This window comes from Bubalus bubalis, chromosome 1 (assembly GCF_019923935.1).
Source record: "Bubalus bubalis isolate 160015118507 breed Murrah chromosome 1, NDDB_SH_1, whole genome shotgun sequence".
NCBI lineage: Eukaryota > Metazoa > Chordata > Mammalia > Artiodactyla > Bovidae > Bubalus > Bubalus bubalis.
Genome location: NC_059157.1, coordinates 108,557,758 through 108,585,704, shown reverse-complemented (window position 1 = coordinate 108,585,704; position 27,947 = coordinate 108,557,758). Strand labels below are relative to the sequence as shown.

Here is a 27,947-nt window from a genome sequence, read left to right as displayed (position 1 = left end):
TCCGGGCCCCCTCTCCCTGTGCAGTCAGGACCGAGTTGTTTTCTGGCATTATGAAGCATCACCAGCCAGAGAAGCTCACCTGAGTCTTGGTGTCTGCTGCTACTGCTGCTGCTAAGTCGCTTCAGTCACAGACGGCAGCCCACCAGGCTCCCCCGTCCCTGGGATTCTCCAGGCAAGAACACTGGAGTGGGTTGCTATTTCCTTCTCCAATGCAGGAAAGTGAAAAGCGAAAGTGAAGTCGCTCCGTCGTGTCCCGTGTCTGACTTTTAGCAACCCCATGGACTGCAGCTTACCAGGCTTCTCTGTCCATGGGAGTTTCCAGGCAAGAGTACTGGAGTGGGATGCCATTGCCTTCTCTGTCTTGATGTCTAGTGACCTTATTAGAGCTCTATCTTGTGGAGGTGGTTGGCCATCCACATGGCTGATCTGTTTCCAGATCCTCAGTGGGTCAAGTTGTGTGACCCAAAGTACCCACCCCAAGTCACACTGTTGGTGTGGCTTCCATGCCCTACCCTGCATCATTATTGTTCCTATCTTATTGGCCCAGGGACCACAGCCAAACATAGATATTCTTGTCAGGCATGACATTTTAAGGATTTAGAGATTATCTCCCAAATGCTGAAGGCAAAAGACAGACCTCTCTTTAGTCAAGGTTAAATTCTTCATTGCACACAGTTCTCCTGTTTTCTCTGGTGGCTCCTCCCCTTCTCTTTGTGAAGGAGCTAGTATTTATGTCTCTTATACTTTGTCTGCTGGGGTGGGAAATGTCACCCAGCCTGACCAGTCAGCAGTTTCCATGAGAATTTTGTTTTGGACATAGGGATGTAATCTACAGTGTGTTTCAATTACCACTCTGTTACGTGATTGGCTTTCCTGGTGGCTCAGACAATAAAGAATCCACCTGTAATGCAGGAGACCCAGATTTGATCCCTGGGTCGGGAAGGTCCCCCTGGAGAAGGAAATGGTTACCCACTCCAGTACAGTCCATGGCATTGCAGAGTTGGACATGACTGAGCGACTTCACACTTTTTTATGTGAATTAAGTCTTAGGGCAACAGAAGAAATCAGAGAAAACTGGAGAGAAGTAGAGAGACAGAAAACAAAAGAGGGATACAGACATGGAGATGAAAATAGGAGTGAACTCAGACACCCCCCTGCCCCCCGCCTTGAGGCTTTGTGTCAATGTGAGTCTACATCTTGGTTGGTTGTGTATAGTATATATCAAGTGTGCATGCTGCATCTCCAGCATCTTCTGGATCTCCTGCTTTGGCAGATAGGTTCTTTACTGCTAGCACCACCTGAGAAGCCCAGTACAGGGCATATATACAGTTAAATCTCCTTCTTTACCTCCAGTATTTTGGAGTAGAGTTTTTCACCTGTAACAGAAAGGCCTGTGACTAATACAAAGGTCCAAAGTATAAACATCAGTTATTGTTGGGAAGCAGTTGGAACTAGAGAGCTCACTGACAATTTAAACACTTAGGTCTAGGTGGAGTAATAAACAGGCCATTCTATTCTGTTAAGTTCTTATGACCTAATCCCTAGAGTATGAGTCCTTTTTCATAGTGAAACTCCCTGTCTCTGGCTTTACTTAGCTTGGTCCTACATCCTTAATAAGAGATACTACTTGTGTGTTTGCTGAGTTTCTAATAAGGCTTTAGAGGAAAGGCTGCATCAAAAGTTCCAGAACGTTTGTATGCATCTAATTTGCCATTAGACCCTCCTGTATCCACCCTTTCATTAAATGGTAACTCGTGAAAGAAGAAATTTGCTAAAACAGATTTTGGAAACAGAAGTGAAGCTTAAAATAACAATGTTTAATATAAAATGTGTTAAAAGTTAGCAGTGGTTCTGAAGTATATCCATGCCTCTCTGGTGTTTAGGTCTTGTAAAAAATAGATGTAACCTATGTTTCAAACTTTATTTACATATGTAGACCAGGAACACCTGTTCTAGGAGTAATACCATGGGCCTAGCTCTGACAGAACACCTTGGAGAATGTGCTCTTTCTAACATATGGTGTCTTATCTCACACATGTAATATACAACACAGCCTTGTAAAACTAGTGCACGTAGGCATACACTCCTCATACAGAGCTCTGACATGTAAGCCCTCATGGTTTTGATTCAGAAATATGTAACAGTGGTCTTGGACAGTTGGTGATGAATATGTAGCTTTATGTACTCCTGTTCACAAAACCGAAGGAATGCCCAGATGTCCATTAGGAATAGAATGAATTAACTGTATTATAGATATACAATAAATGTCATACTGCAATGAACATGATGAATTATAGATGCATATAACAAGAGTGAATCGTAAGAGATAATATTGAATTAAAGAAGCAAAACATCATATAATAAATATTTTATTATTCTCCTTACATAAACTTCAAAAAACAGGTAAAATTAAACTATGTTGTTTAGGACTATGCAATTTGGTTAGCAAACTATATGATACATATGCGGGAATTAAATTCCATGAAGTTCAGTTGTATTGGTACTCCGAGGGAGGAGGGAATGGATTTTGTTTGACAAGGAACATGCAGAGGGCATCTTGAATCCTGTTGATATTTATTCATTTTTTCTTGCCTTGGACAGAGGTTAAATAGGTGTCTAATTTACAGTTCATTAAATTGCACATTTATGCTTTATGTACTTTTCTGTACATTTGTAATATTCCAGATAAAAGAGGTTTTAAAAATGACAGCAAGATGGTCCCTGGTACAGAAGGAAAGAGACAAGAAGAGAAGTCTGCCACTCCTTGTCACCACACAGGACTGACTGAGCCCTGGGTTTTTCTTCCAGTGATGTGACCTTGGGGTGACTGAGATCTCAGAGAGGAAGATAAGAGAGAGTGGTTCTTGCTGAGAAGGGAACTGTTTTCTGGACACCCTTTTTAATCTCCAGGGTGAGCATACTGGGTGTATGCCCAGTAACACTACCCCATAGCAGGGTGTGCCCACTATAGACTCTGTTTATAAGGGCTCTGGACTTCCCTGGTGGCTCAGATGGTAAAGAATCCACTTGAAATGAGGGAGACCTGGATTTAATCCCTGGGTTGGGAAGATACCCTGGAGAAAGGAATAACTACCCACTCCAGTATTCTGGCCTGAAGAATCCCATGGACAGAGGAGCCTGGCAGGCTACAGTTCATGGGATCACAAAGAATCAGATGCTGAATGAGCGACTTTGACTTTTTAAAAGTGCCCTGCTCAGTCTACTCACCCTCCCACCAACTCTCTTGGCACAAAACCCAGACAGAAAGGCACTCACTTAAAGCCCTAAGCTAGCACCTTGACCTCTCCCTGAAGCTTCCTCCTGTCAGATGGGCCCCAGCTTTCCCTTTTGCATCAGAGAAGCTATGCCCACCTCCCTTGGCCTGGTGGGAAGTAGGCACAAATCCTCTCAGTTTGTATCACATGCTTGAGCCATTTTTCTTTTTCTCTACTCCGCAGTACGGCTCCCCAGGGACGGAGGAAAAAGAAAGTAACTCCTGCTGTGGCTATTGGAAGTCATCAGCAAGCTCCCCACACTGGGCCCTTCTGTTCTAAAATGTGTCTGGCAAATCCCCTAGCAACAGAATTAGTGACTCCCACTAGAATTCTCTGGGTATAGAACCAAGTTGACTGAAATGATAATGTGGACTTCCCTTGCTCAAAAATTATGATGGGAATTTGCTATATGGCTCAGGAAACTCAAACAAGGGGCTCTGTATCAACCTATAGGGGTGGAATGGGGAGGGAGATGGGTGGGAGTTTCAAAAGGGAGGGGATATATGTATACCTATGGCTGATTCATGTTGAGGTTTGACAGAAAACAGCAAAATTCTGTAAATCAATTATCCTTCAATAAAAAATAATTAAAAGAAATTATGATCAAGAAAATCTAAGACTGTTTTGGAGTGAGGGAATCTGTGGTAGAAAATTCATTACTTTGTAATTTTTTTCCAGTTTGAGTACAGTTTTGGATATTTCATAAAGTAATTCCACAATTACATTTGGAAGGAACCCTTACATGGTAGAAATAACATTGATCCCTCTGGGGAGGTCAAGATGTGTGGATAGGAGTCCCTTCCTCTCTAAAGAAAAGTATCTATTGTTAGGTAAGTGCCGGCAAGATAGAAGCAACAAGAACACAAGTTAGAACATGAAAGGAAAGAAACTGCTTAGAGTTCAAAGGAGGCAGAGATTGCATTAATTTAGAGAAAACAGTATAGACTTCAGAGAGCAGAGGGCATCTGGTGTGGACTTGTAGTACGAGTTGTTTCTCGATCATCACAGAAGTTTCAGTGTAGAGGGAACAATACAAGTAAGGACAAAAAGGCAAGATATTCAGGGCTCAGTCTAGGGTGCCTGGGGTACTGGGCATGGACAAGGAGGCCTTGGGTCATTATAGTGAAAGCACTGGGACCAGATGATGAAATGCTATGAATATACCACTGAAGAACTTGGTCTTAAGTTGGAATGCAACATAGGTTTACTGAAGTTTTAGAATAGGAGATGGTGAATACCAAATATATATATATTGTTAGAATATGTCTTATTTCTCCCCATGTCTACTCTTATGGGACGAAACAGTAGTTAGTGGTTTACCTTTCTTCTTTTTTTAAAGTTATATATCTTGTTGTTATTCTCTTATATATTTTTTTTCCCAAATCTTTTTTAAGAAACAAGTAGATGTTGTCCTTTCTTGCTCTTGGTTGGCCACAAATAGAAAAACACCTACTATTTCTTCAGACTCTTGATTTGGGGAGCATATCCTCCAGGCTTATGGTTACTTTTGTGTTATGACACTAATATTGAAAACACATATTTCCTAGTTTTGTCTTCCAAGAGCAATATTACCCCAGTAGCAATCAGCATGCCCAGCATCCAGTTCTTGGTTTATCAATACCATTCTCCAATAAAAGGAACTAAGCTTCTTGAAAAGGTATTTGATTGCATAGTTAGGGCAGGAAAAATCCAGAATAGGTATGGAAAATTCAGTAGTTATAGAATTAATGAAATGCAGTTCCTACAACTCAAGGTTTAGGATTTAAGAACTCTTAGCTATTCTAGAAGGTTTTAGATTTTTGCTTATAATCATTTTTCTTCCTTATTGTACCTGGAATTCCAGTTCATATGATAAAATCTTTTATTTTGAGATAACTTAGACTTAAGAATTAATTACAAAAACAGTACAGAGAGTTCTTATTTATTCTTCACCTAGCTTTCCCTCAGGTTGATATCTTATATAACCATAGAACAATTATCAATACTGTTTTCTAAATTACATCCTTTATTTGATTTTCACCAGTTTTTCAAAGAATATCCCTTTTCATGTCTCGGGGTTCAATCTAGGATTCCTTATTGCACTTTATTTTCCTGGGCTCCAGAATCACTGCAGATGGTGACTGCAGCCATGAAATTAAAAAAAAACAAAAAAACAAAAAAAAAAAACACTTGCTCTTTGGAAGAAGAGCCATGACAAACCTAGACAGTGTATTAAAAAGCAGAGACATTACTTTTCTGACAAAGGTCTGTCTAGTCAAAGCTATGGTTTTTCCAGTAGTCATGTATGGATGTGGAGTTGGACCATAACGAAAGCTGAGCACTACAGAATTGATTCTCTTGAACTGTGGTGCTGGTGAAGACTCCCAAGAGTCTCTTGGTCTGCAAGGAGATCAAACCAGTCAATCCTAAAGGAAATCAGTCCTGAATATTCATTGGAAGCACTGATGCTAAAGCTGAAGCTCCAATACTTTGGCCACCTGATGCAAAGAACTGACTCACTTGAAAAGACTCTGATGCTGGGCAAGATTGAAGGCAGGAGGAGAAGGGGACAAGTAAGGATGAGAAGATTGGATGGCATCACCAATTCAATGGACATGAGTTTGAGCAAGCTCTGGGAGTTGGTGATGAACAGGGAAGACTGGTGTGCTATAGTCTATGCGGTTGCAAAGAGTCAGGCATGACTAATTGACTGAACTGAACTGATTGCACTTAATAGTCATATCTCTTTGGTTCCTTAATACCTTAATACCTCAGTCTTTCCTTGACTTCGATGAACCTAAAAGTTTTGAAGAGTAGTGATCAGGTATAGAATGTTTCTCCGTTTGGATTTGCCTAATTTTTTTTTTTTCATAGTTATATGTATGTTATGTGTATTTCACAAGCATTCCACAGATGTGATGAAGCTTTCTTAATGTAGTATATCAGGGGTTAATAGAACTTATCACTGGTTATGTTAACCGTAGTCACTTAGTTGGTGTCTTCCAGGACTTCTCCATTGTAAAATTACCAATTTTTCTTCACTATTTTTAAATATGTGGAGTAAATGCTTTGAGACTATGTGAACATCTTATTCTTAAATTCTCATAAATAGATCTTGTTCTAATAGCAATGTTTGAGTTCCCTAATTCCATCTACATTTAGTAATTGGAATGCTTCTGTAAGGAAGCATTTGCAAACAAAGGTCTGTCTAGTCAAGGCTATGGTTTTTCCAGTAGTCATGTATGGATGTGAGAGTTGGACTATAAAGAAAGCTGAGCGCCGAAGAATTGATGCTTTGGTGTTGGAGAAGACTCTTGAGAGCCCCTTCGACTGCAAGGAGATCCAACCAGTTCATCCTAAAGGAAATCAGTCATGAGTATTCATTGGAACAACTGATGCTAAAGCTGAAACTCCAATACTTTTGCCACCTGATGCGAAGAGCTGACTCATTGGAAAAGACCCTGATGCTGGGGAAGATTGAAGGTGGGAGGAGAAGGGGACAACAGAGGATGAGATGGTTGGATGGCATCACTGACTCAATGGACATGATTTTGGGTAAACTCTGGGAGTTGGCGATGGACAGGGAGGCCTGGCATGCTGCAGTTCATGGGACCGCAAAGAATCGGACATAACTGAGCAACTGAACTGAACTGTAAGTAAGAATTTTTCCTCCTCCCCCCTTAATTTACCACATCAATGATTTATTTTTGTCATTATGGTGTCATAGATATTTATTGTTTGATTGATTATGATCCAATACTATTGTAATTTATATTTTTGCTCAAAATTTTCCAGCTTTTGGTTCTCGAGTGTTGGGGGCCAGAGTGAGGCACTCCGCCCATGGCAAAGGTCATGAGGAAGAAGGCTCGACATACGCAAAGGTGGGATGGAGCCTTAGGAGTCCCCCTGGAAATCCTCGAGCATCTACCCCCATAACCAGAGCCTGCCTACTTTACTACTTTGTGCTCTCACCTACACCTCTGACTTTACGGGGGGCTGTCCCCCACCACCTCTTTCGGAGAAGGAGTTAACTTAGAGCTCCAGTTAATAATAATTCCTGGGCGTGACAGGAGTGTTTCAACCTACAAACTCCTCTGAAGGTTCTCTAGCCTGCCTGACAGGCTTGTCCGGCCACATGTGATTGCTCACAGCCTCCCAACTGTGAGAGGCACGAGATGCTTTAAGCCTTCTAAAAACCGGTTCCTTAGAAAAGTTAGAAAACTATTAGTATAAGTATAATGGGCTGATTAGAAATTGTATTGGTGAAGAGTTTTTCATTTGTTGAGCCAATGTTTGTTGCTAAGTCTCCATATCCCCTGCCCTTACACACATTAATGAATATATAGAAGAAATAAGTATTAACCTTTGATATTAATCACGTTAGACCTTAGGCTAAGTAAATTCTTTCCTTAACTAAAACCCACTACACCCTCACCCTATAGGAATGTAACTTTATTTGGGTGGCATCTGTTTTAAGGATAATGACCCCTGGAGAAATAAGTGTCCTGGTTGACTGACCGCTGTCACAAGGAGAGGGTCATAAATTGTCAGCAGGCCCCCTGGCCAGAAGATGATGTAACACCCCTAAGACCTCTGTATACATTTGTATGAAGCACTTGACTTTGATAAAAGTCAGGACTGCTGACCCCATGTGACTTTTGCATAACATCTCAGTGTATAGAAGTAGACCATGGAAAATAAAGAATTGGGATCAGTTTCTCTAAAGACTGGTCTCCCCATGTCGCTCTCTCTCTCACTCTGGCTGAGTCTCCATCTGGAGTGCGGAACCCGCCATGCTTACTAATTATGCCTGGGCTTCTAAGATCCGACCGGGGAGGCCTCAGTGTCTCCTCTCCTTCGGGAGAATGGAAGGACGCCTGCGGCCTACATAAGTGGTGCAAGCTTCTTGTCTTGAAGTTTTATTGGTCTCCCGCGTAAACCAAGCTACTCAGCCTCTTTTCTCCACTGAATTTTCCTACTGAGCTGTCCTTATTCTATTACTCTTTATATCTTTAATTAATATCTAATTGAAGCTATTGTATCCTGACCCTCGCCAACACTGTCCCCGCTTTGAATACCCTGGATCAGCCGGGGCTGGACCCTAGCACTCGAGTGTTCTTACAGGTTGACTGTGTGTCTTTTTCATATATTATTATACTCTTCTCCACTTTTTGAGTACTTCCTTATTCTCTAGATCACTGGATGGTGCAGGATTCTATTGGATTTTCCCCAGGTGTGGAATTAACTACTTCTCTAAAGAGCCTGATTCCTTTTACTGGAGGTAGTTATTTATAAACCAAAATCCAGGTGCTAAGTGGACATATTTCTATTGAGGTATCATTGCTCTCAGAAAACAGAGCTAAGAATTATCTTTTTGTCTACCAAACTGTGTACACATACCACATATATATTTATTAATATGTCAATATATCTGAATCAGATCAGATCAGATCAGTCGCTCAGTTGTGTCCGACTCTTTGCGACCCCATGAATCGCAGCACGCCAGGCCTCCCTGTCCCTCACCAACTCCCGGAGTTCACTCAGACTCATGTCCATCGAGTCAGTGATGCCATCCAGCCATCTCATCCTCTGTCGTCCCCTTCTCCTCCTGCCCCCAATCCCTCCCAGCATCAGAGTCTTTTCCAATGAGTCAACTCTTCACATGAGGTGGCCAAAGTACTGGAGTTTCAGCTTTAGCATCATTCCTTCCAAAGAAATCCCAGGGTTGATCTCCTTCAGAATGGACTGGTTGGATCTCTTTGCAGTCCAAGGGACTCTCAAGAGTCTTCTCCAACACCACAGTTCAAAAGCATCAATTCTTCCGTGCTCAGCCTTCTTCACAGTCCAATTCTCACATCCATACATGACCACAGGAAAAACCATAGCCTTGACTAGACGAACCTTTGTTGGCAAAGTAATGTCTCTGCTTTTGAATATGCTATCTAGGTTGGTCATAACTTTCCTTCCAAGGAGTCAGTGTCTTTTAATTTCATGGCTGCAGTCACCATCTGTAGTGATTTTGGAGCCCAGAAAAATAAAGTCTGACACTGTTCCCACTGTTTCCCCATCTATTTCCCATGAAGTGATGGGACCGGATGCCATGATCTTCGTTTTCTGAATGTTGAGCTTTAAGCCAACTTTTTCACTCTCCACTTTCACTTTCATCAAGAGGCTTTTGAGTTCCTCTTCACTTTCTGCCATAAGGGTGGTGTCATCTGCATATCTGAGGTTATTGAAATTTCTCCAACCCCTCCAGACTCCATGAGTTCACATTGATACCTCTAATTCCAATCTAGCAACTCAGGATCCATTGTATCAATCTGCCTTTGCTTACCTGTAATTTCTTACTCCAACAGTGATAAACCTGGTTATTCAGTATCTATAATATATTTACCTATGCCTATTGTTTAACCTTGTATACATAGAAAGTGGCTTCAAAATTACTCATACGCATAGAGCTGTGAAAAACATTGCTACAGTGTTTGTGTACAGTCCTTGTTTTGTCTTTAATATTATAACATCCAGTCAGAACAATGATACTCTAAGTCAGTTAGGTTGACTCATTTCTCCCAACCACTTCAATGTGGTTATGTCATTCATTCAAATTACAGTTCAATGCATTTGCCACAATCTGCATTCCATCTGTAGTTCTCCTCACAGTCTGGTTGATATTTTAAAATTTGAATGCAACAAACTTCACTCTTTGTGTTACACAGTTCTGTGGTTTCTGTGAAATGCAGAGAATACTAAAGAGAACAATTCCATCACCCCAAAATTTTCTTTTGCTGCCCCTTTTTAGTCAATTTATTCTCCATAAAACCCCCAACAACAGTGATCTGAGTCTCAATAGTTTGGGCTTTTCTAAAATTTACACAAATAGGATCATATAGATTTGAGGCCCTGGTCACTTTTTTATGAGCAAAATTCATTTAATATTCATGAATCAGTTGTTCTCTTCCTTGCCATTTAGTGGTCCATTGTATGGAATCGTTTGCTTATTCACTCGTTGAAGTATTAATATATCATACTTGTTACCAGGATTTTGTGCTTAAAGATGAATTGTCTATAAATGTTAATATATAGGCTTTTGTATAAACATAATTTTCACAAAACTTTGCAACATAAGTTCATTTAATGAATAGGAGTAGGATTGCTGGATAGTAGGGCAAATGTGTACATAATTTGTTAAAACAAATGGAAAAAAAAACCTGTTTCTTAGAGTGGCTGTATCATTTTGTATGACCCCTAACAATGAATGAGAGAACCATTTATTTTCTATCCTGGCTGGCACTTATTTTGTTTTTAAATATGGCCATTGTCATAGGTGTATAGTTAATATCTCATTGGGATTTCGATTTGCATTTCCCTAGTGGCTAATGATGTTGAACCTCTTTTTTATATGCTTATTTCCCATCTGTATATCTTCTATGTTTAAATAGAACAGAACTTTTGCCTATTCTTATGAAGAGGTTTTCTTACTGTTGAGTTTTGAGAGTTCTTTCTATATTATTAATATGCCTTTTATCAGATATACAGCTTTCAAATATTTTCTGTCAGTCTACAGCTTGCCTTACTTTCTCTTAACAGTGCATTTCATTGAGAAAACAATTATAATATCTATGAAGTACAATTTATCAATTTTCCTTTTATGGGCTCTGTTTTGGGTGTCATATCTAAACATTTTTACTAAATTAAAGTTCATAAAGATATTTTCCTCTTTGCTTCTAGAAGTTTTATGTTGTACTTTTTTTTTTTTTCATTTAGGTCTATTTTGAGTTATTTTGTGTAAGCGTTTTTGTGCATGTGGGTATGTAATTGTTATAGTACCATTTGTTGAAAAGATTATTTTTTATTCAATGAATTGCTTTTGCACCTTGGTCAAAATTCAGTTAACTGTGTGTATCTATTTCTGGGCCCTCTGTTTGGTTCCACTGACCTTTGTGCTAATTATTTTTCCAAACCATATTTTCCACATGTAGTTTTATGGTAAGTCTTGATATCAAATAGTAAGACACATCCTACTCTGTTGTCCTTTGTACAAAATGTTTGGACTATTCTATTTCCTTTGCATTTCTGTGTACATTTTAGAATCAGCTAGTTGATACCTATTTTATCAAATTGGAAAGAATTGATAACTAATCAATATTTAGTTTGACAGCCCAGGAACACAATTTTTCTCTTCATTTAGTTAAGTTTCCTTTGATTTTTTTTTTCCTTCAGTGTTTTGTAAGTTTTCATCTACGTAAATTTGATAGAATAAAATGGAAGTATTTCAATTTTGGTGGTATTTTAAGTGGCATTTTAAAATGTAAGATTCTAAGTATTCATTACTAGTATATAGAAATGTAGTGGATTTTGGCATATGGACCTTGTATCCTGTGCCCTTGCTAAATTCATGTAGGGTTAACTTCATTCAGGGTTTATTTGTAAGTTCTCTGGGATTTCATTGGTGGATAGGTACAGTTTAATTTTTTCCTTTCCAATCCATATGTTTTTTGTTTTCCCCACTATATTATATTGGCTAGGATTTACATTTTGGATAGGAGTACTGAGAGGGGACATTTTTTTCTTTGTCTTCAGTCATATGGAAGAAGCCCTAAGTCTTTCACCATTGCATATGATATCAGTGACAGGTTTTATGTAGACATCTTTTTATCATTCATCAATTATTGCACTTTCATCATAAATGAATGTTGAATTTTGTCACATTCTTTTTCTCCCTCTATTGCAATGACCTTGTGACTACTCTGCTTTAGTCAGTTAATAGAGTAGACTTGACTGATTTTCAAATCTTTAAGTATAGAGAATTGATCCCTTTACCTTTCTTAAATGTTTGGTAGAATTTGCTAGTAACACCATCTGGGTATGGAGTTTACTTTCTAGTTATCAAATTGTGAAATAAATTTCTTTAATAATACAGTGTTATTGAAGTTATTATTTTCTTCTTAAATGGGCTTTGTTTATCTTGCAATGAGTTGGCCCATTTTAGCTACTTTGTCAAACTTATTGGCATAGGTTCACTATAATATTTCCTTATTATTCCAAGTAATAATAAGTGCTGAAAAATAATAATGAGTGCTGAAGAATTAATGATATTGAACTATGGTGTTGGAGAACATGCTTGAGAATCCTTTGGACTTCAAGGAGATCAAACCAGTTAATCCTGAAGGAAATTAGCCCTGAATATTCATTGGAAACACTGATCCTGAAGCTGAAACTCCAACACTTTGGCCACCTGATGCAAAGAACTGACTCACTGGAAAAGGCCCTGATGCTGGGTAAGATTGAAGGCAGGAGGAGAAGGAGATGACAGGATGAAGTGGCTGGATGGCATCACTGACTCGATGGACACAAGTTTGAGCAAGCTCTGGGAATTGGTGATGGACAGGGAAGCCTGGAGTGCTGCAGCCCATGTGGTAGCAAAGAGTCGGACACGACTAAGTGACTGAACTGAACTATTCCAAGTATTGCTTTGCCTGGATTCTAATGACCTTTCACTGACATACTCCCAATTCTTGCAGCTCATCTATTTTGCTCCTTCATACCCCTCTGCCAGTGGCTACAATACCTTTTCCAGTTCTGCACCACAAAGGAGACTTCCCCAGAATGTTCTTAATGTTTTCTGTGAATATATGTTGCATATATATATATATATATATATACACTCAGATTTAAATCGAAGAAAGTAGGGAAAACTACTAGGCCATTCAAGTATGACCTAAATCAAATCTTTAAAGATTATACTGTAGAAATGAGAAATAGATTTAAGGGACTAGGTCTGATAGAGTGCCTGATGAACTATGGGCCAAGGTTCATGAGATTGTAAAGGAGATACGGAGCAAGACTATCCCCAAGAAAAAGAAATGAAAAAAGCAAAATAGTTGTCTGAGGAAGCCTTAAAAATAGCTTTGAAGAGAAGAGAAGCAAAAAGAAAAGGAAAGATACATCCATATGAATTCTTAGTTCCAAAGAATATCAAGGAGAGATGAGAAAGCCTTCCTCAGTGGTCAGTGCAAAGAAATAGAGGAAAACAATAGAATGAGAAAGACTAGAGATATCTTCAAGAAAATTAGAGATACCAAGGGAACATTTCATGCAAAGATGGGCTCAAAAAAGGACAGAAATGGTATGAACCTAACAGAAGCAGAAGATGTTAAGAAGAGGTGGAAGAATACACCGAAGAACTGTACAAAAAAGATCTTCATGGCTCAGAAAATCACGATGGTGTGATCACTGACTAGAGCCAGACATCCTGGAGTGTGAAGCCAAGTGGGCCTTAGAAAACATCACTATGAACAAAGCTAGTGGAGGTGATGGAATTCCAGTTGAGCTATTTCAAATCCTAAAAGATGATGCTGTGAATGTGCTGCACTCAGTATGCCAGTTAATCTGGAAAACTCATCAGTTGGCCACAGGACTGGAAAAGGTCAGTTTTCATTCCAATCCTTAAGAATGGCAATGCCAAAGAATGCTCAAACTACTGCACAATTGCACTCATCTCACACTCTAGTAAAGTAATGCTCAGAATTCTCCAAGCCAGGCTTCAACAGTACTTGAACCATGAACTTCCAGATGTTCAAGCTGAATTTAGAAAAGGCAGAGGAACCAGAGATCAAATTGCCAACATCTGCTGAATCATGGGAAAAGCAAGAGAGTTCCGGAAAAATATCTATTTCTGCTTTATTGACTATGCCAAAGCCTTTGACTGTGTGGATCACAATAAACTGTGGACAATTTTGAAAGAGATGGGAATACCAGACCATCTGACCTGCCTCTTGAGAAACCTGTATGCAGGTCAGGAAGCAACAGTTAGAACTGGACATGGAACAGTTAGACTGGTTCCAAATAGGAAAAGGAGTATGTCAAGGCTGTATATTGTCACCCTGTTTATTTAACTTATATGCAGAGTACATCATGAGAAATGCTGTGCTGGATGAAGCACAAGCTGGAATCAAGTTTGCCGGAAGAAATACCAATAACCTCAGATATGCAGATGACACCACCCTTATGGCAGAAAGTGAAGAAGAAAGAGAGAGGCTCATGATGAAAGTGAAAGAGGGGAGTGAAAAAGTTGGTTTAAAGCTCAACATTCAGAAAACAAAGATCATGGCATCTGGTCCCGTTACTTCATGGCAAATAGATGGGGAAACAGTGGAAACAATGTCAGACTTTATTTTTCTGGGCTCCAAAATCACTGCAGATGGTGACTGCAGCCGTGAAATTAAAAGACACTTACTCCTTGGGAGAAAAGTTATGACCAACCTAGATAGCATATTAAAAAGCAGAGATGTTACTTTGCCAACAAAGGTCCATGTAGTCGAGGCTATGGTTTTTCCAGTAGTCACATATGGATGTGAAAGTTGGACTGTGAAGAAAGCTGAGTGCTGAAGAATTGATGCTTTTGAACTGTGGTGTTGGAGAAGACTCTTGAGATTCCCTTGGACTGCAAGGAGATCCAACCAGTCCTTCCTAAAGGAAATCGGTCCTGAATAATCATTGGAAAGACTGATGTTGAAGCTGAAGCTCCAATACTTTTGCCACCTGATGCGAAGAGCTGACTCATTTGAAAAGACCCTGATGCTGGGAAAGATCGAAGGCGGGAGGAGAAGGGGACGACAGAGGATGAGATGGTTGTATGTCATCACTGACTCGATGGACATGAGTTTGAGTAAACTCTGGGAGTTGGTGATGGACAGGGAGGCCTGGCGTGCTGCAGTCCATGGGGTTGCAAAGAGTTGTACATGACTGTGTGACTGAACTGAACTGAATGTTACATATATTTCTAGATAATTTGTTGGGTGAATACATGTCAATATCTTAGAATTGGTGTATGATATTCTCCATTTTTACTGTTTAGTGGATAAGTCATGTCCAATTCTTTTGTGGACTGTTGCCTATGGACTGTTGCCCACCAGGCTCCTCTGTCCATGGAATTTCCCTGGTTCCAAAATACTGGAATGGGTTGCCATTTCCTTCTCCAGGAGTCTTCCTGATCCAGAGATCAAATGTGTGTCTCCTGCCTGCACTGGTACATGGGTTCTTTACCACAGAGCCACCCACACATTCTTTAGGACCATGCTTCTTCTTTTTTTTTTTTTTTTTTCAGAGTAAGACAAAAGAAATCTAGAAACCAAAGAATGTGTGATCCTGGTATGAATGAGAAATCTCTGTGATTCCTGTGGAACTATGGAATTCCTATTTCATAATATTTAGTATGATTATATTTTGTCATCTTGCTTTGAAACAACTTTTATGTGTTTTCTAACACCAATGATATTTTTCAATTTTCTTGCTATTTTCAGTTGTTTGTTGTTCAAAATTCCTTAAAAGTACATGTATTCTATCTTTTATATATGCCAGGTGTTATATATTTCATTTGGCTAGCTTTCATCTTTTATTTGTGTAAAATACATTGATGCATTTTAATTTCTTTAGAAAATAAGTTATTTGATCTGAATTAAATTTGTGTTGTCATTTCTAGCAATATAGTTAAATGCAGCATAATGATAAGAATTTTTTAATTTTAGTGTATGTATTTTCTTCCTATAACACCTGAGAATATATATAAAGCAAAAGACCTTTCTGCAATAGGATGGGAATCAGTAGGGGATAGGATTCCATTTTCACAAGAAAAGGAAGAAGAATTCTATCCATGTGTATTCTCATTTAATATTTCCTAATCGGGAGATTGGTTGATTGATACCTGTCTTTAGATAAGGTCTTTAGACCTTTAGATAAGGTCTCAGTGGTCTTAGAATATGATTGGACCCTGATCATTTATTTCAAATGTGAAATTCAAGTTTATTCTTCTGTTTTCTCATATGACAAAAGACAAAGAAAAATAAGAGCAAATGTAATAGTCTGGAATCAGAAGGGAGTTAGAACTTTGATTCATTTTAGGAATGTGAACTTGAGAGATTCACAGAGGGTCTGAAAGATAGCCTTACATTTTTCTAAATTATATGTTCATATTTTTTCACATTGACATATGTAATAATATGTCAGTGGAGTTTTACAATCAGAGAAAACAGGTGGGAACAAAATAGTCAAGTAAAGACCTTCTTTACTCTTCAAGGTTATTTAAACAAGTAACATTTTTTCCTGTGTATATAAATGAAGATATTGACTTTAGTAGCATGAGACCACAAAAATTATACCACAACACTTCTTGGTATAATAATACTATTAAAATATAATAATCCTTTAAAGTACTATAATAGCTAAATTCCTGTTAATTTCTAATTTTGTGGCAAAATTGTCTTCACAAAGTCAAAAGTTTGGTGCAGACTTGTACAATCAGAACTTTTCATGATTGGTCTTGAGAAGATACAACAACTAAATCAATACAAACTGCAACTTTATTTTTATATATAAACCAAATTGTACTTTTACGTACAAAAATTTTGTAAGACTCACTTTTAACATTTGGAAGACTGTACTTGCCACAAGTTATTTTGAAGTGATAAAAGGGTTTTGCAAATGCTGTCAAATGAAATATGCATTTCCAAATGCTGCTAGGATGACCAAATGTATTTTTGTGTGTAAGATGTGTCTTATAGTCACTTAAAATTGTTAATTGTCTTGGACATTATCTTAATGATACAAGTCAAATGGTAATTCTTCTTGAACTTGGGTTTTGCAAAACTTCAGCTGCTGTTATATTGCTTTAGTACAGAAAGCACCAACTATTATAGCTTACCCACTCATCATATTATACATTATACGAGTCACAAAAGCACTCTTGGTGGTACAATGCATGTCTAAAATGAGTTTTAAGATCATGAAAGATTTGGATATGTGCACCAGTCAGGACTTGACACAGTAAGAGAAAATGTTCAAGTATTTTAAGCATTTGTTGTTGTTTAGTCGCTCAGTTGTGTCTGACTCTTTGTGACCCTATGGACTGCAGCCCATCAGGCTCCTCTGTCTATTGGTTTTCCCAGGCAAGAATACTGAAGCGGGTTGCCATTTTCTTCTCCAGCGGGTCTTCCTGACCCAGGAATCAAACTCACTTCTGCATTGGCAGGTGGGTACTTTACCACCGAGCCACCAGGGAAGCCCAAGCATAAAGCTTTTTAAGCATAAATGTATTTAATACAAGTAGTTACATATATATAAAAATTAAGTAAACATGAGCTAGATCTAGACTGTGCCTACAGAAATGATTACTAGAATGCTATATAACCTACTTGCTATAAGAGTGATTCCCTTTGAGACTGCAACTGAATTTTTTTTTTTTTTTTAACCCTCACCTATAGTTATGATCCCAGGATTTGGAAGCCACTGCTGCAGCTTCCTCTCAACACTAACAAACTGGCTGGGTATAGAGAGATGATAGAAGAACCTTATTTGGTAGCTAAAACCAGCCAAAACCATCAGGAAGAGGGGTTAAATTTTATCTACCGCCTGCCCCCCCCAACAATGAAATAAGTTGAAGGCCTAACCCCTAGGACATAAAACTGTGAGCTTAATTATAAATAGTCTTTACAGATATAGTGAAATTAAGATGAGGTCATTAGGGTGGACCCTAATCTCACAAAACTGTTGTCTTTATCAGAAAAGAATATTTAGACACATACATACACAGATATACATAGAAGGAAGACAGTGGTAGAAACCCAGAGACAAAGCCATGTGAATGTGGAGACAGAGATTGGAATAATACTGCCACAACCAAGGGACACGTAGAATGACAGGCACCATTGGATGCTAGCAAGAATCAAGAATCAAGAAAGGATTCTTCCCTATAGATTTTGGAAGGAGCCGGTCTTGCTGACACCTTGATTTTTGGACTATGATATGATACATTTTTGTTACTTGAACACATTCAGCTTTTGGTACTGCTATGTGGATCACAATAAACTGTGGAAAATTCTGAAAGACATGGGAATACCAGACCACCTGATCTGCCTCTTGAGAAATTTGTATGCAGGTCAGGAAGCAACAGTTAGAACTGGACATGGAACAACAGACTGGTTCCAAATAGGAAAAGGAGTTCGTCAAGGCTGTATATTGTCACCCTGCTTGTTTAAATTATATGCAGAGTACATCATGAGAAACGCGGGACTGGAAGAAACACAAGTTGGAATCAAGATTGCCGGGAGAAATACCAATAACCTCAGATATGCGGATGACACCACCCTTATGGCAGAAAGGGAAGAGGAACTCAAAAGCCTCTTGATGAAAGTGAAAGTGGAGAGTGAAAAAGTGGGCTTAAAGCTCAACATTCAGAAAATGAAGATCATGGCATCCGATCCCATCACTTCATGGGAAATAGATGGGGAAACAGTGTCAGACTTTATTTTTCTGGGCTCCCAAATCACTGCAGATGGTGACTGCAGCCATGAAATTAAAAGGTGCTTACTCCTTGGAAGGAAAGTTATGACCAACCTAGATAGCATATTCAAAAGCAGAGACATTACTTTGCCAACAAAGGTTTGTCTAGTCAAGGCTATGGTTTTTCCTGTGGTCATGTATGGATGTGAGAGTTGGACTGTGAAGAAGGCTGAGCGCCGAAGAATTGATGCTTTTCAACTGTGGTGTTGGAGAAGACTCTTGAGAGTCCCTTGGACTGCAAGGAGATCCAACCAGTCCATTCTGAAGGAGATCAGCCCTGGGATTTCTTTGGAAGGAATGATGCTAAAGCTGAAACTCCAGTACTTTGGCCACCTCATGCGAAGAGTTGACTCATTGGCAAAACTCTGATGCTGGGAGGGATTGGGGGCAGGAGGAGAAGGGGACGACAGAGGATGAGATGGCTGGATGGCATCACTGACTCGATGGACGTGAGTCTGAGTGAACTCCCAGAGTTGGTGAGGGACAGGGAGGCCTGGCGTGCTGCGATTCATGGGGTCGCAAAGAGTCAGACACGACTGAGTGACTGATCTGATCTGATCTGATGGCAGCCCTAGGAAACCAATTTCCTATGCACATCTTCTGCTTTCAGATATTGAAATGGCATTTGATTTATGGAGCCTTATTTGCTCCAGAGTCTTCACTGCAAGGGTGTCTGTAAAATGGAACGTTTAGCATTCCACCCTTGGCAGTATATTCAGACATTCTAGAACAAGGCTAGAAAGGAAGCTGATTTAATCCACACTGTCCACCTTGACCCATTTTTTCCCCCCAAAACTATCAGCAAATGAAGATATGGAGCAGTCAAACATTTTAATATTCCTAATTTTATCAAACATTTTTTCAATCATTTAATTTTTTTTTGTTGTAACAGAGTTAGAATATCATTGATAGAAATGGTACAAGAAGGAATCAGGGATGAAAGTGTGGGAAACATAAATTTTGATTGTAGTTTCCTGAACTCTTATTTTGTAAATATAAGCATTGAATATAAATAAAGACTCAGACATGTTTTCAGCCTGAATAGAGCTCATAGATGACTTATCTGTGAATTCAATCTAGGAAATGTGTTTCAGTAGAATTTGTGGCAGAGAGAAATTTCTTAATGAACAAAAAGAGAGAGAAATGTGGGTTATCTAACTGTAGAAATATGAAATCTAGAGAAGCCATGCTATTTATTTGCCACTTATGGAAAAGGTGACAAGAAAGAAAGCCTGGCAAGATCTACAGAAGCAAAATTAGAGCAGCAGGCTCAAGAGGGCACTTAGTGAACCATGACTGTAATGAGAACACCAGGCAGTGAAAAGGTAAGAGAAGTAATAAATAAATGGTAATATCCACATAGTTATTAAAAATTGAGCAACGAATAAACAGATAAAGGTAAGACCCTTATGGAATGGAAAATACAGGGACCTGGGATGATAGGGGTTAATGTGAACTGGTGTGTGTGTAGTGGGTGGATAGGTGTCCTGGGGAATAGAGAGGCGCTGTGAGAGAATGGAGTAAGACAGTCAGTGCTAGAGTTCTTTATGTATTCTCTTCCAGTACCTTAGGATGAACAAAGCCTATCTCCCCAACCTGTGATGACCCAGACCTCTGGTACAGAAGTTCTCTGGAGTAAATTCAATAGTTACAGAAGCCCTGACTTTATGAAGTGCTGGTAAGAACTGGTGAGGACAAAGTAGTTAAGAGCAGCCACTCTCCCATCCCTCCAGCTCCAAAATCCAAGACCTATTAAAATTACAATCTAGGAAATCTCTCCCCTGGTATTACTTGTGTTTAGGGAGAAAAGATGAAGCCTTTATGTGAGAAGTTGTTCTGTGGTGAGAGGTTGTACTTCTGTAGTGAGAGAGTTGTGATTTTCTGGTGATTTGATTGTCTACCAGAAGGCTCAACCATTCTCTACACCACCACCTCTGGGGTCTTGGAAATAAATATGCATTGTCAGAATTATTGAGATTTATGAGGAGGGGAAGCTTAGGACTAAAATAACAAGACATTTAAGGACTTTTAAAAACAAAAAACAACACATTGGAATATGCAGTTTGACAGAATTAGAAATATTAGAACAGATGCACCAAAAATTTAAAATCACACTAATAAAGTTCAGCAATAAGAAAGGGAACATTTAAATCACCTAGACAAGAAAAAGAAAATAAAATGGTAGAAACATTAATTATGAAAAAACATGATTGAAATAAATATTCTAATTAACACTTCATTCGACTTTTTGTACAACTTTCAAAGATCATCATAAAAGTTCTATGGAAAAGAATCAGCTGGTACTTCTGTGATGTGTGGGCAAGAGACACTTATCATATCTAACACTCTCAAGTTGTTGTAATTAGCATAGTGTGGTATTAGTGGAAGAATATGTAAACTGACCAATGAAACATAATACAAAGAAACAGAATCACAGATGTATGGAGTTTGATATATTACTGAGGTAGCAGGTGAGGTAAGTGTGAGAAAAAGGGAGTGGTCTTTAATTGGAAGTAGGAAAAGGGGTATACATGAAAAGAGAAAATTGTACACTGACTTCAATAAAATATAATATTGTAATTAGCCTCCAATTAAAATAAATAAATTTAAATTAAAAAATCAACTGCAATTGGACTAGAGACTTAAAGCATGACTTTAAAAAACAAATAGAAAAGATTTAATTAAAAATAAACATGATTGGCTATAAAATAAAATATTAGTTAATTTGAATATATAAAAGTAAAGTCAAGTCCCTTCACTGTTGTGCTTCTGCCCTACTTCTCTGGCCTCATTTTCTTCCTCTGTTTCTCACATTGCAGCATTCTCTTTTTGCATTATTTCATTATTCTTCTCTCCAGAGGCTAGTTTCTATATTTTCCAACCCAGAAAATTCCCAGTGCACTCAGAAAACTAATGTGTGTGTAGATGCATAATCTACCTTTGATGTCAATAGTAAATATTTTTCTACTGCAACTATCACAGTGTATTTCTAAAAATATAGAAAATTAGAGTATATTTCTAAAAGCATAGGAAATTAGTATACAGAATGCAATTTATAAGCATGGTCTTTTAAGAAGAAAGGAAGGCAAGCAATAAAAACACTGAAGTTCTATAGTAAAAACCAGTGAAGAACCATAGTGTTATCTATGATACTACTAAATTGTATAGAATCTCATCAATAAATAATTGTAATAGCAATTAAGGATTATAAAGTGGGAATAATAAAAAGTGGTTATATATAATAATATAAACTGGTCTTCACCTGGGAATGTGAAGACCATTCAGTTGAGGATGATTTCTGAATTCAAACACAGAACTTCAAATTTCTAAAGTCAGTTTTCCCAGGAGTCATCCAACAGTACATTTTTGTCAAACATTTTTTGTCAAATGGTCTGAAAAAAAAAAAACAAACCAACTGTCTTCAGAAGCAAAGTGTATCTTTTCTAACAAGGACACAAAAAGATTTATTAATAATGCAAGAAAATGTGCCAAACTAACCCATGCTGATAAAATATCTTGAATTTCAGGTTTAAGTGCTACCCTATACATCCCAATATCATTGTACTACATTTGACTAGATTTTAAAAAACAAGGAAAAAAAAAAAAGGCAATACTATAAGGGCTTGAAATTGAAAACTTGTTTTCAAATATTGGAGATTCAGAACATCATTGGGTGTTTGGACCAGACATGTAATATCAAGGAGAAATCATTCCCGAGGATTCAAAAACAATGACATGAGGAGTGCAGTAATCTCTTTATCCAGAAAAACAGTCATGTAACTAAAAAACATTTTTAAAAAATTTTAAGTTTCCAGAAATTATTCTTAGGGGCATACAGCAGATGAAGAAACATTCACTAAAGGAAATCTGCTCTACCTGTGTAGGAAGAATAAGACTATGGCATTTGAGCCATGGTCTTCTCCCTTACCCTTTATGCAAGCTCTGTTTTATGGGGACTCTACTTGGGGTGCTCTACTCTCAAGGGATGCAGTCAAGTGTACAGGGTTCTCATCCTTCCCAAACCCATGTTGCAGAAGTTCTGTTTTTCCTGAGTGTTGTTAGAAGACTGAGGTCCCTTAAATCACTCAGCTCTTTTGTGTATGAAGGGAAATGTTACTCCAGGAAGAGTAAGCTGAGAATACTGGGAACCTGATCATTCCTGAACCAACTTACTTATAGTTTCCACACCAGGAGGGGGAATCTGAAAAGACAGGGGGCTATCACCTTCCACAGTGCCCATTGTAGAGCAGAGATGTCACTCTGAGATAAGGAAACTGCTTACTGTTCCTGTCCCCAATTCTTGTGTAGTGGCAAAGAAGTGCTGCCTGGGAGAGAGGCAGCATATAGGATGAAGATGTGAGGAGGCTAACTTATTTGGATAGGACCATGAAAAATTCCATGACTGTGTTACTGTGAACAGTGGAAGCCTTAGTGAAGATTAGTCAGGAAGATTCTCCATAGCTCCATGTTACTAGCAGAGACTGGCAGAATGGCAGAGCAGTCAGCTAGAAGTTTAACAGAAAGAACAAATGAGAAAGACAACCAAAAAGAACCAGCTAGAGTTAGAGTCAACCCTGAGCACTGAGAATTCTGAGAGCATTCTTTAATCTATAAACATTCAGGAACAATCAGAATGGAATGTGGGACAGACTTGAGTGGAAAGGAAGTAAATTGTGCTTGCTAGTAATATATTCTTATATATAGAAAATCCTAGGAAATATGCTAACATTTTCAGAACAACAAAATACATTCAGCAAGGTTTCAGGGCACGGTATGAATATATAAAAATTTGTTATATTTTGATAAACTAGTAATGAAAAATTTGAAAATTAAATTAAGAAAACAGTTTCACTTACAGTGGCACCCAAAAACATAATACATAAAAGAACTCTCAGCACTGAATAAGAAAAAGACAAAGGACTCAATTTAAAAATCAGTAGAAATTTTGAACAGATACTTCTTTGAAAAAAATAAATGATTGGTTCATAAACACACTAAAGATATACATCACTAATCTTTAGGGAAATGCAAATCTAAGCTGCAGTGAGATACTACATCACACTCACTAGGCTGCCTATTCTCAAAAAGATGATAACAACTGCTGGTGAGAATATAGAGGAATTGGAAGTTTATACATTGCTGGTAGAAATGTGAAATCATGTAGCCACTTTGGAAAATCCTCAAAATATTAAACATAGAGTTGTGTGTGTGTGTGTGTGTGTGTGTGTTAGTGATTCAGTCACGTTCAACTCTTTGCAACCCCATGGGTTGTAACTCTCTAGGCTTCTCTGTCCATGGAATTCTCCAGGTAAGAATTCTGGAGTGGGTCACTATTCCCTTCCCTAGGGGATCTTCCCAACTCAGGGATCAAACCCAGGTCTCATTGCGGGCAGATTCTTTACTATCTGAGCCACCAGGGAAGCCCAGAGTTATCATGTGCTGTGCTGTGCTTAGTCACTTAGTCTTTTCCAATTCTTTGCAACCCAATGACTGCAGCACGCCAGCCAACAGGGAAGCCCAAGAATACTGGAGTGGGTAGCCTATTCATTCTCCAGGGGATCTTCCCTTCAATCCTCCAGGGAATTGAACCAGGGGTTACTACATTGAAGGTAGATTCTTTACTAGATGAGCTACCAGTGAAGCACCCCCTCCCCTGAGTTATCTTATGTCCTAGCAATTATACTAAGTATGTAACCATGAGGAATAAAAACATGCTCACACACAAACACATATACAAGTTCATAGAAATGTTATCTATCAGTTCAGTTCAAGTCAGTCACTCAGCTGTGTCCAACTCTTTGTGACCCCGTGGACTGCAGCACGCCAGCCTTCCCTCTCCATCACCAACTCCCGGAGCTTGCTCAAATTCATGTCCATTGAGCCATCCAACCATCTCATCTTCTGTCATCCCCTTTTTCTGCCTTCAGTCTTGACCAGCATTAGGGTCTTTCCCAGGGAATCAGTTCTTTGCATTGGGTAGCCAAAGTATTGGAGTTTCAGCTTCAGCATCAGTCCTTTCAATGCATATTCAGGACTGATTTCCTTTAGGATGACTGGTTCAATCTCTTTGCAGTTCAAGGGACTCTCAAGAGTCTTCTCCAACACCACAGTTCAAAAGCATCAATTCTTCAGTGCTCAGCTTTCTTTATAGTCCAACTCTCACATCCATACTTGACTACTGGTAAGAATATAGCTTTGACTAGATGGACCTTTGTCGACAAAGTAATGTCTCAGCTTTTTAATATGCTGTCTAGGTTGGTCATAGATTTTCTTCCATGGAACAAGTGTCTTTTAATTTCATGGCTGCAATCACCATCTGCAGTGATTTTGGAGCCCAAGAAAATAGCCTGTCACTGTTTCCATTGTTATCTATAATAACTGAATTGGAAACAACCTAAATGTATGTCAACTGATGGACAGATAGAATGTGGTACAATGGAATATTGCTTAGCAATAAAAAGCAATGAAGTCCTGATACATGTTACAACTTAACATGAAAACTTTATGCCAAGTGGAAGAAGTCAGTCCAGAAAAATGATATATTGTATAATTCCATTTATATGAAATAATCAGAATAAGCAAATCTGTAGACATAGAAAGTAAAATAGTGGTTTCCTGCATCTGAGATGGGGATTGGGGAATGAAAGCTAATATGAATGGATTTTTTTTTCTTTTTTGAGGGATAATGAAAATAAAAATGTTGACATTGTAGTGATGGTTGCACAACTTTGAATGTTCATTGAGTTGTATACTTTAAATGGGTGAATCTTATGCCCTCTGTATAAAGATGCTAAAAGAAAGAAAGAAAAAGAAAAAGTCTGGGTTTTACTATGGTGGTTGTGAGGTGTTTAGCCAACTGAGAAGTTAGGCAGAACGCAATCCACACAAGACGACTCTCACTTCCAACACCAAGTATAAATTCCGGGGATCCCCAAACACCCTCAGGTTCAATAATTCACTAGACAGGGAGGATACACAGAATTCACTGACAGCTGTTATACTTGTTACAGTCTACTACAGAAAAAGGATACAGGTTAAAATTTGTCAAGGGAAGAAGCACTTCAGTGTTGGTCTACAAATATGGCCTATCACCAACCATGAAGTTTGTCTGAAGTAGAGAGTTTTACTGGGGCTCTTTCACATATCACAATGCGACTGATTTATTGACCATGTCCTGAGTGTAACTCCATCTTAAGTCACATTTTTTTCTCTCTATACTTCCAAGGTCTCCAGGAAGACTCCTGTCAGAGATGACATTTAAGAGATTGCTTCACAGAGGAAGAGGACAAATGCCAAATTTCTTTTGGGGCACATAAGTTCAGTTCAGTTCAGTCACTCAGTTGTGTCCCACTCTTTGTGACCCCATGGACTGCAGCACACCAGGCTTCCCTGATCATCACCAATTCCTGGAGCTTGCACAAATTCATGTCCATCGAGTTGGTGATGCCATCCAACCATCTCATTTTCTGTCATCCCCTTGTCCTCCCGCCTTTAATCTTCCCCAGCATCAGGGTCTTTTCTGATGAGTCAGTTCTTTATGGGACACATAAAGGGCCCCTTTAATATACAGGGGCCCATTTTGCATCACATTGACAAGAATTAACTCCCTTGGAATCTCTGCTCTCCTGTCTCATCTATCTCAGATTCCTTCCTTTCTACACTTAGTGAATGAAATCACTCCCTTTGTAGAGATGTGCTCATTAAACAAAGATAAAGTGGAGCTTGTAATGGTGTGTAAACCTGGTGCTGCTCATAGCCACCACAGAGGGATCAGAATGAGACTCCTGTGATTGTCCAGGTTTATTTGATTTATATCTTTTTTGGAATTAGCTACCATTGCAGCAAAACAGGCATTAGTGTTTTAGACTATGTATCATGAAAACATTCTGAAGAGTAATATTAACACATTTGTCTCCAATTAAAATACATAAATTTAAATAAAAAATTAAAAAATTAATAATTTATTTTAGAAGATATTAAATTTATTTAGGAAGATACCAAATCCCACTTTTATACCACTGATTTCTTCCTTTTTTTTTTGACTTGGGTTTTATTATTCTCATATCACACTATTCTAATTCTCCAGTTGTGATCCCATGGAGACATTCCATTGTACTCAGAGCCCCTCTAACTCTGAGGTATACAGATAACAAAGAGAAAGCCTACAACGTTCTCAAAAGAACTTTTGTTCTTTGCTCTGTGGTTACCATCTTTCTTTTACTCCCTCTCCTCCGGCTGCAACCTTGTTTCTCATGAGTCACTGTGGACTCCAGCTTCATGGAAGCTATTTCTGATCCACCTGGTCCAGCACCTTCCACTCCTCAACCCCACCTTTCCCACAGAGGTGCATGGGGCTGGTTGAGGCAGGCGTCTTTATGGTTCCACTCCACAGTTATTCATAATGCTGGAAAGAACTTGAGAGAGCTGTGTTATTCCCACAGAGGTGCATGGGGCTGGTTGAGGCAGGCGTCTTTATGGTTCCACTCCACAGTTATTCATAATGCTGGAAAGAACTTGAGAGAGCTGTGTTATTCCCACAGAAATGAAGTGACTTGTTCTAGGTCACACTGTTCTGAAACTCAGAGACTTGGCCCTAAGACCAGTTGTTTTTCTGCAAAGGGAGTGTCTTCAGTTTTCAAATCAAAGCATCAGATGATGCAAACACTGCTGAGAGATGCCTCAGAGACTGGTGATAATTAGATAAATTCTCATCTGGAAAAAATATTCAGTGTACATTTTTCTTTTATTCTTAAGTTCTTCTGAAAACCAGTGCTTTCTGTAAGTCTTGACATTGTATTGGAAGAGACTGATTAAAGAAAATGGAATAATTTCATTTTACTATATTATCAATGTTTTCTTCTATCCTCAAAATTTTGCCTATTTCTTATAAAGTTGTGGGATTGAGAATATATTTCTTAGAGTTTAGCATCTTGTGGTTTAATTTACTATGTTTTAAGGCATTCTCCTAGTAATGGTCTGAGTAAACTATACTTTAAAATTTAATATAGAAAACATGAACATTTTATGAACAAACCAATTATTATGCTTCTAAATTAACAAAATTGCTTTAGATATATAAAGAGATGCTAAAAAACAAGCACTGCATTTGTTTCTATCTTCCTTGAAATATATTTTAACTATAATAACAAAATAAATGGAAAGAATTTTGGTCACTCCAAAATCTTTGTAAATTAAATCTCTACTCCTCTGGGATTCTAGTTCCTATCTCAGACATTTGAAAACAACTAACCACATGCTTTTTCCTATGTACAAAAGATGGCATAGATAATGAAGGAAACTAGTATTTAAACTCTTGAAATATTCTTTTAGGGTCAAGTCCACATTTAATAATTATTT

The 27,947-nt window shown here is 38.4% G+C and overlaps 1 long non-coding RNA gene across 5 annotated transcripts in view; it reads left to right on the top strand.

Annotated features, from left to right (window-relative positions):
* Nucleotides 1-27,688, top strand: part of LOC123333416 — a 79,399-nt gene extending 51,711 nt beyond the window's left edge. For 2 of the 5 annotated variants that reach the window (XR_006550750.2, XR_006550751.2), the window contains 2 exons: nt 20,154-20,268; nt 25,816-27,688. This is a non-coding gene — a long non-coding RNA (uncharacterized LOC123333416). The remainder of the gene's footprint in view (nt 1-20,153; nt 20,269-25,815) is intronic. The other 3 variants (XR_006550752.2, XR_006550753.2, XR_006550757.2) reach the window with 2 other exon arrangements.
* The last annotated feature ends 259 nt before the right edge of the window (nt 27,689-27,947 follow it).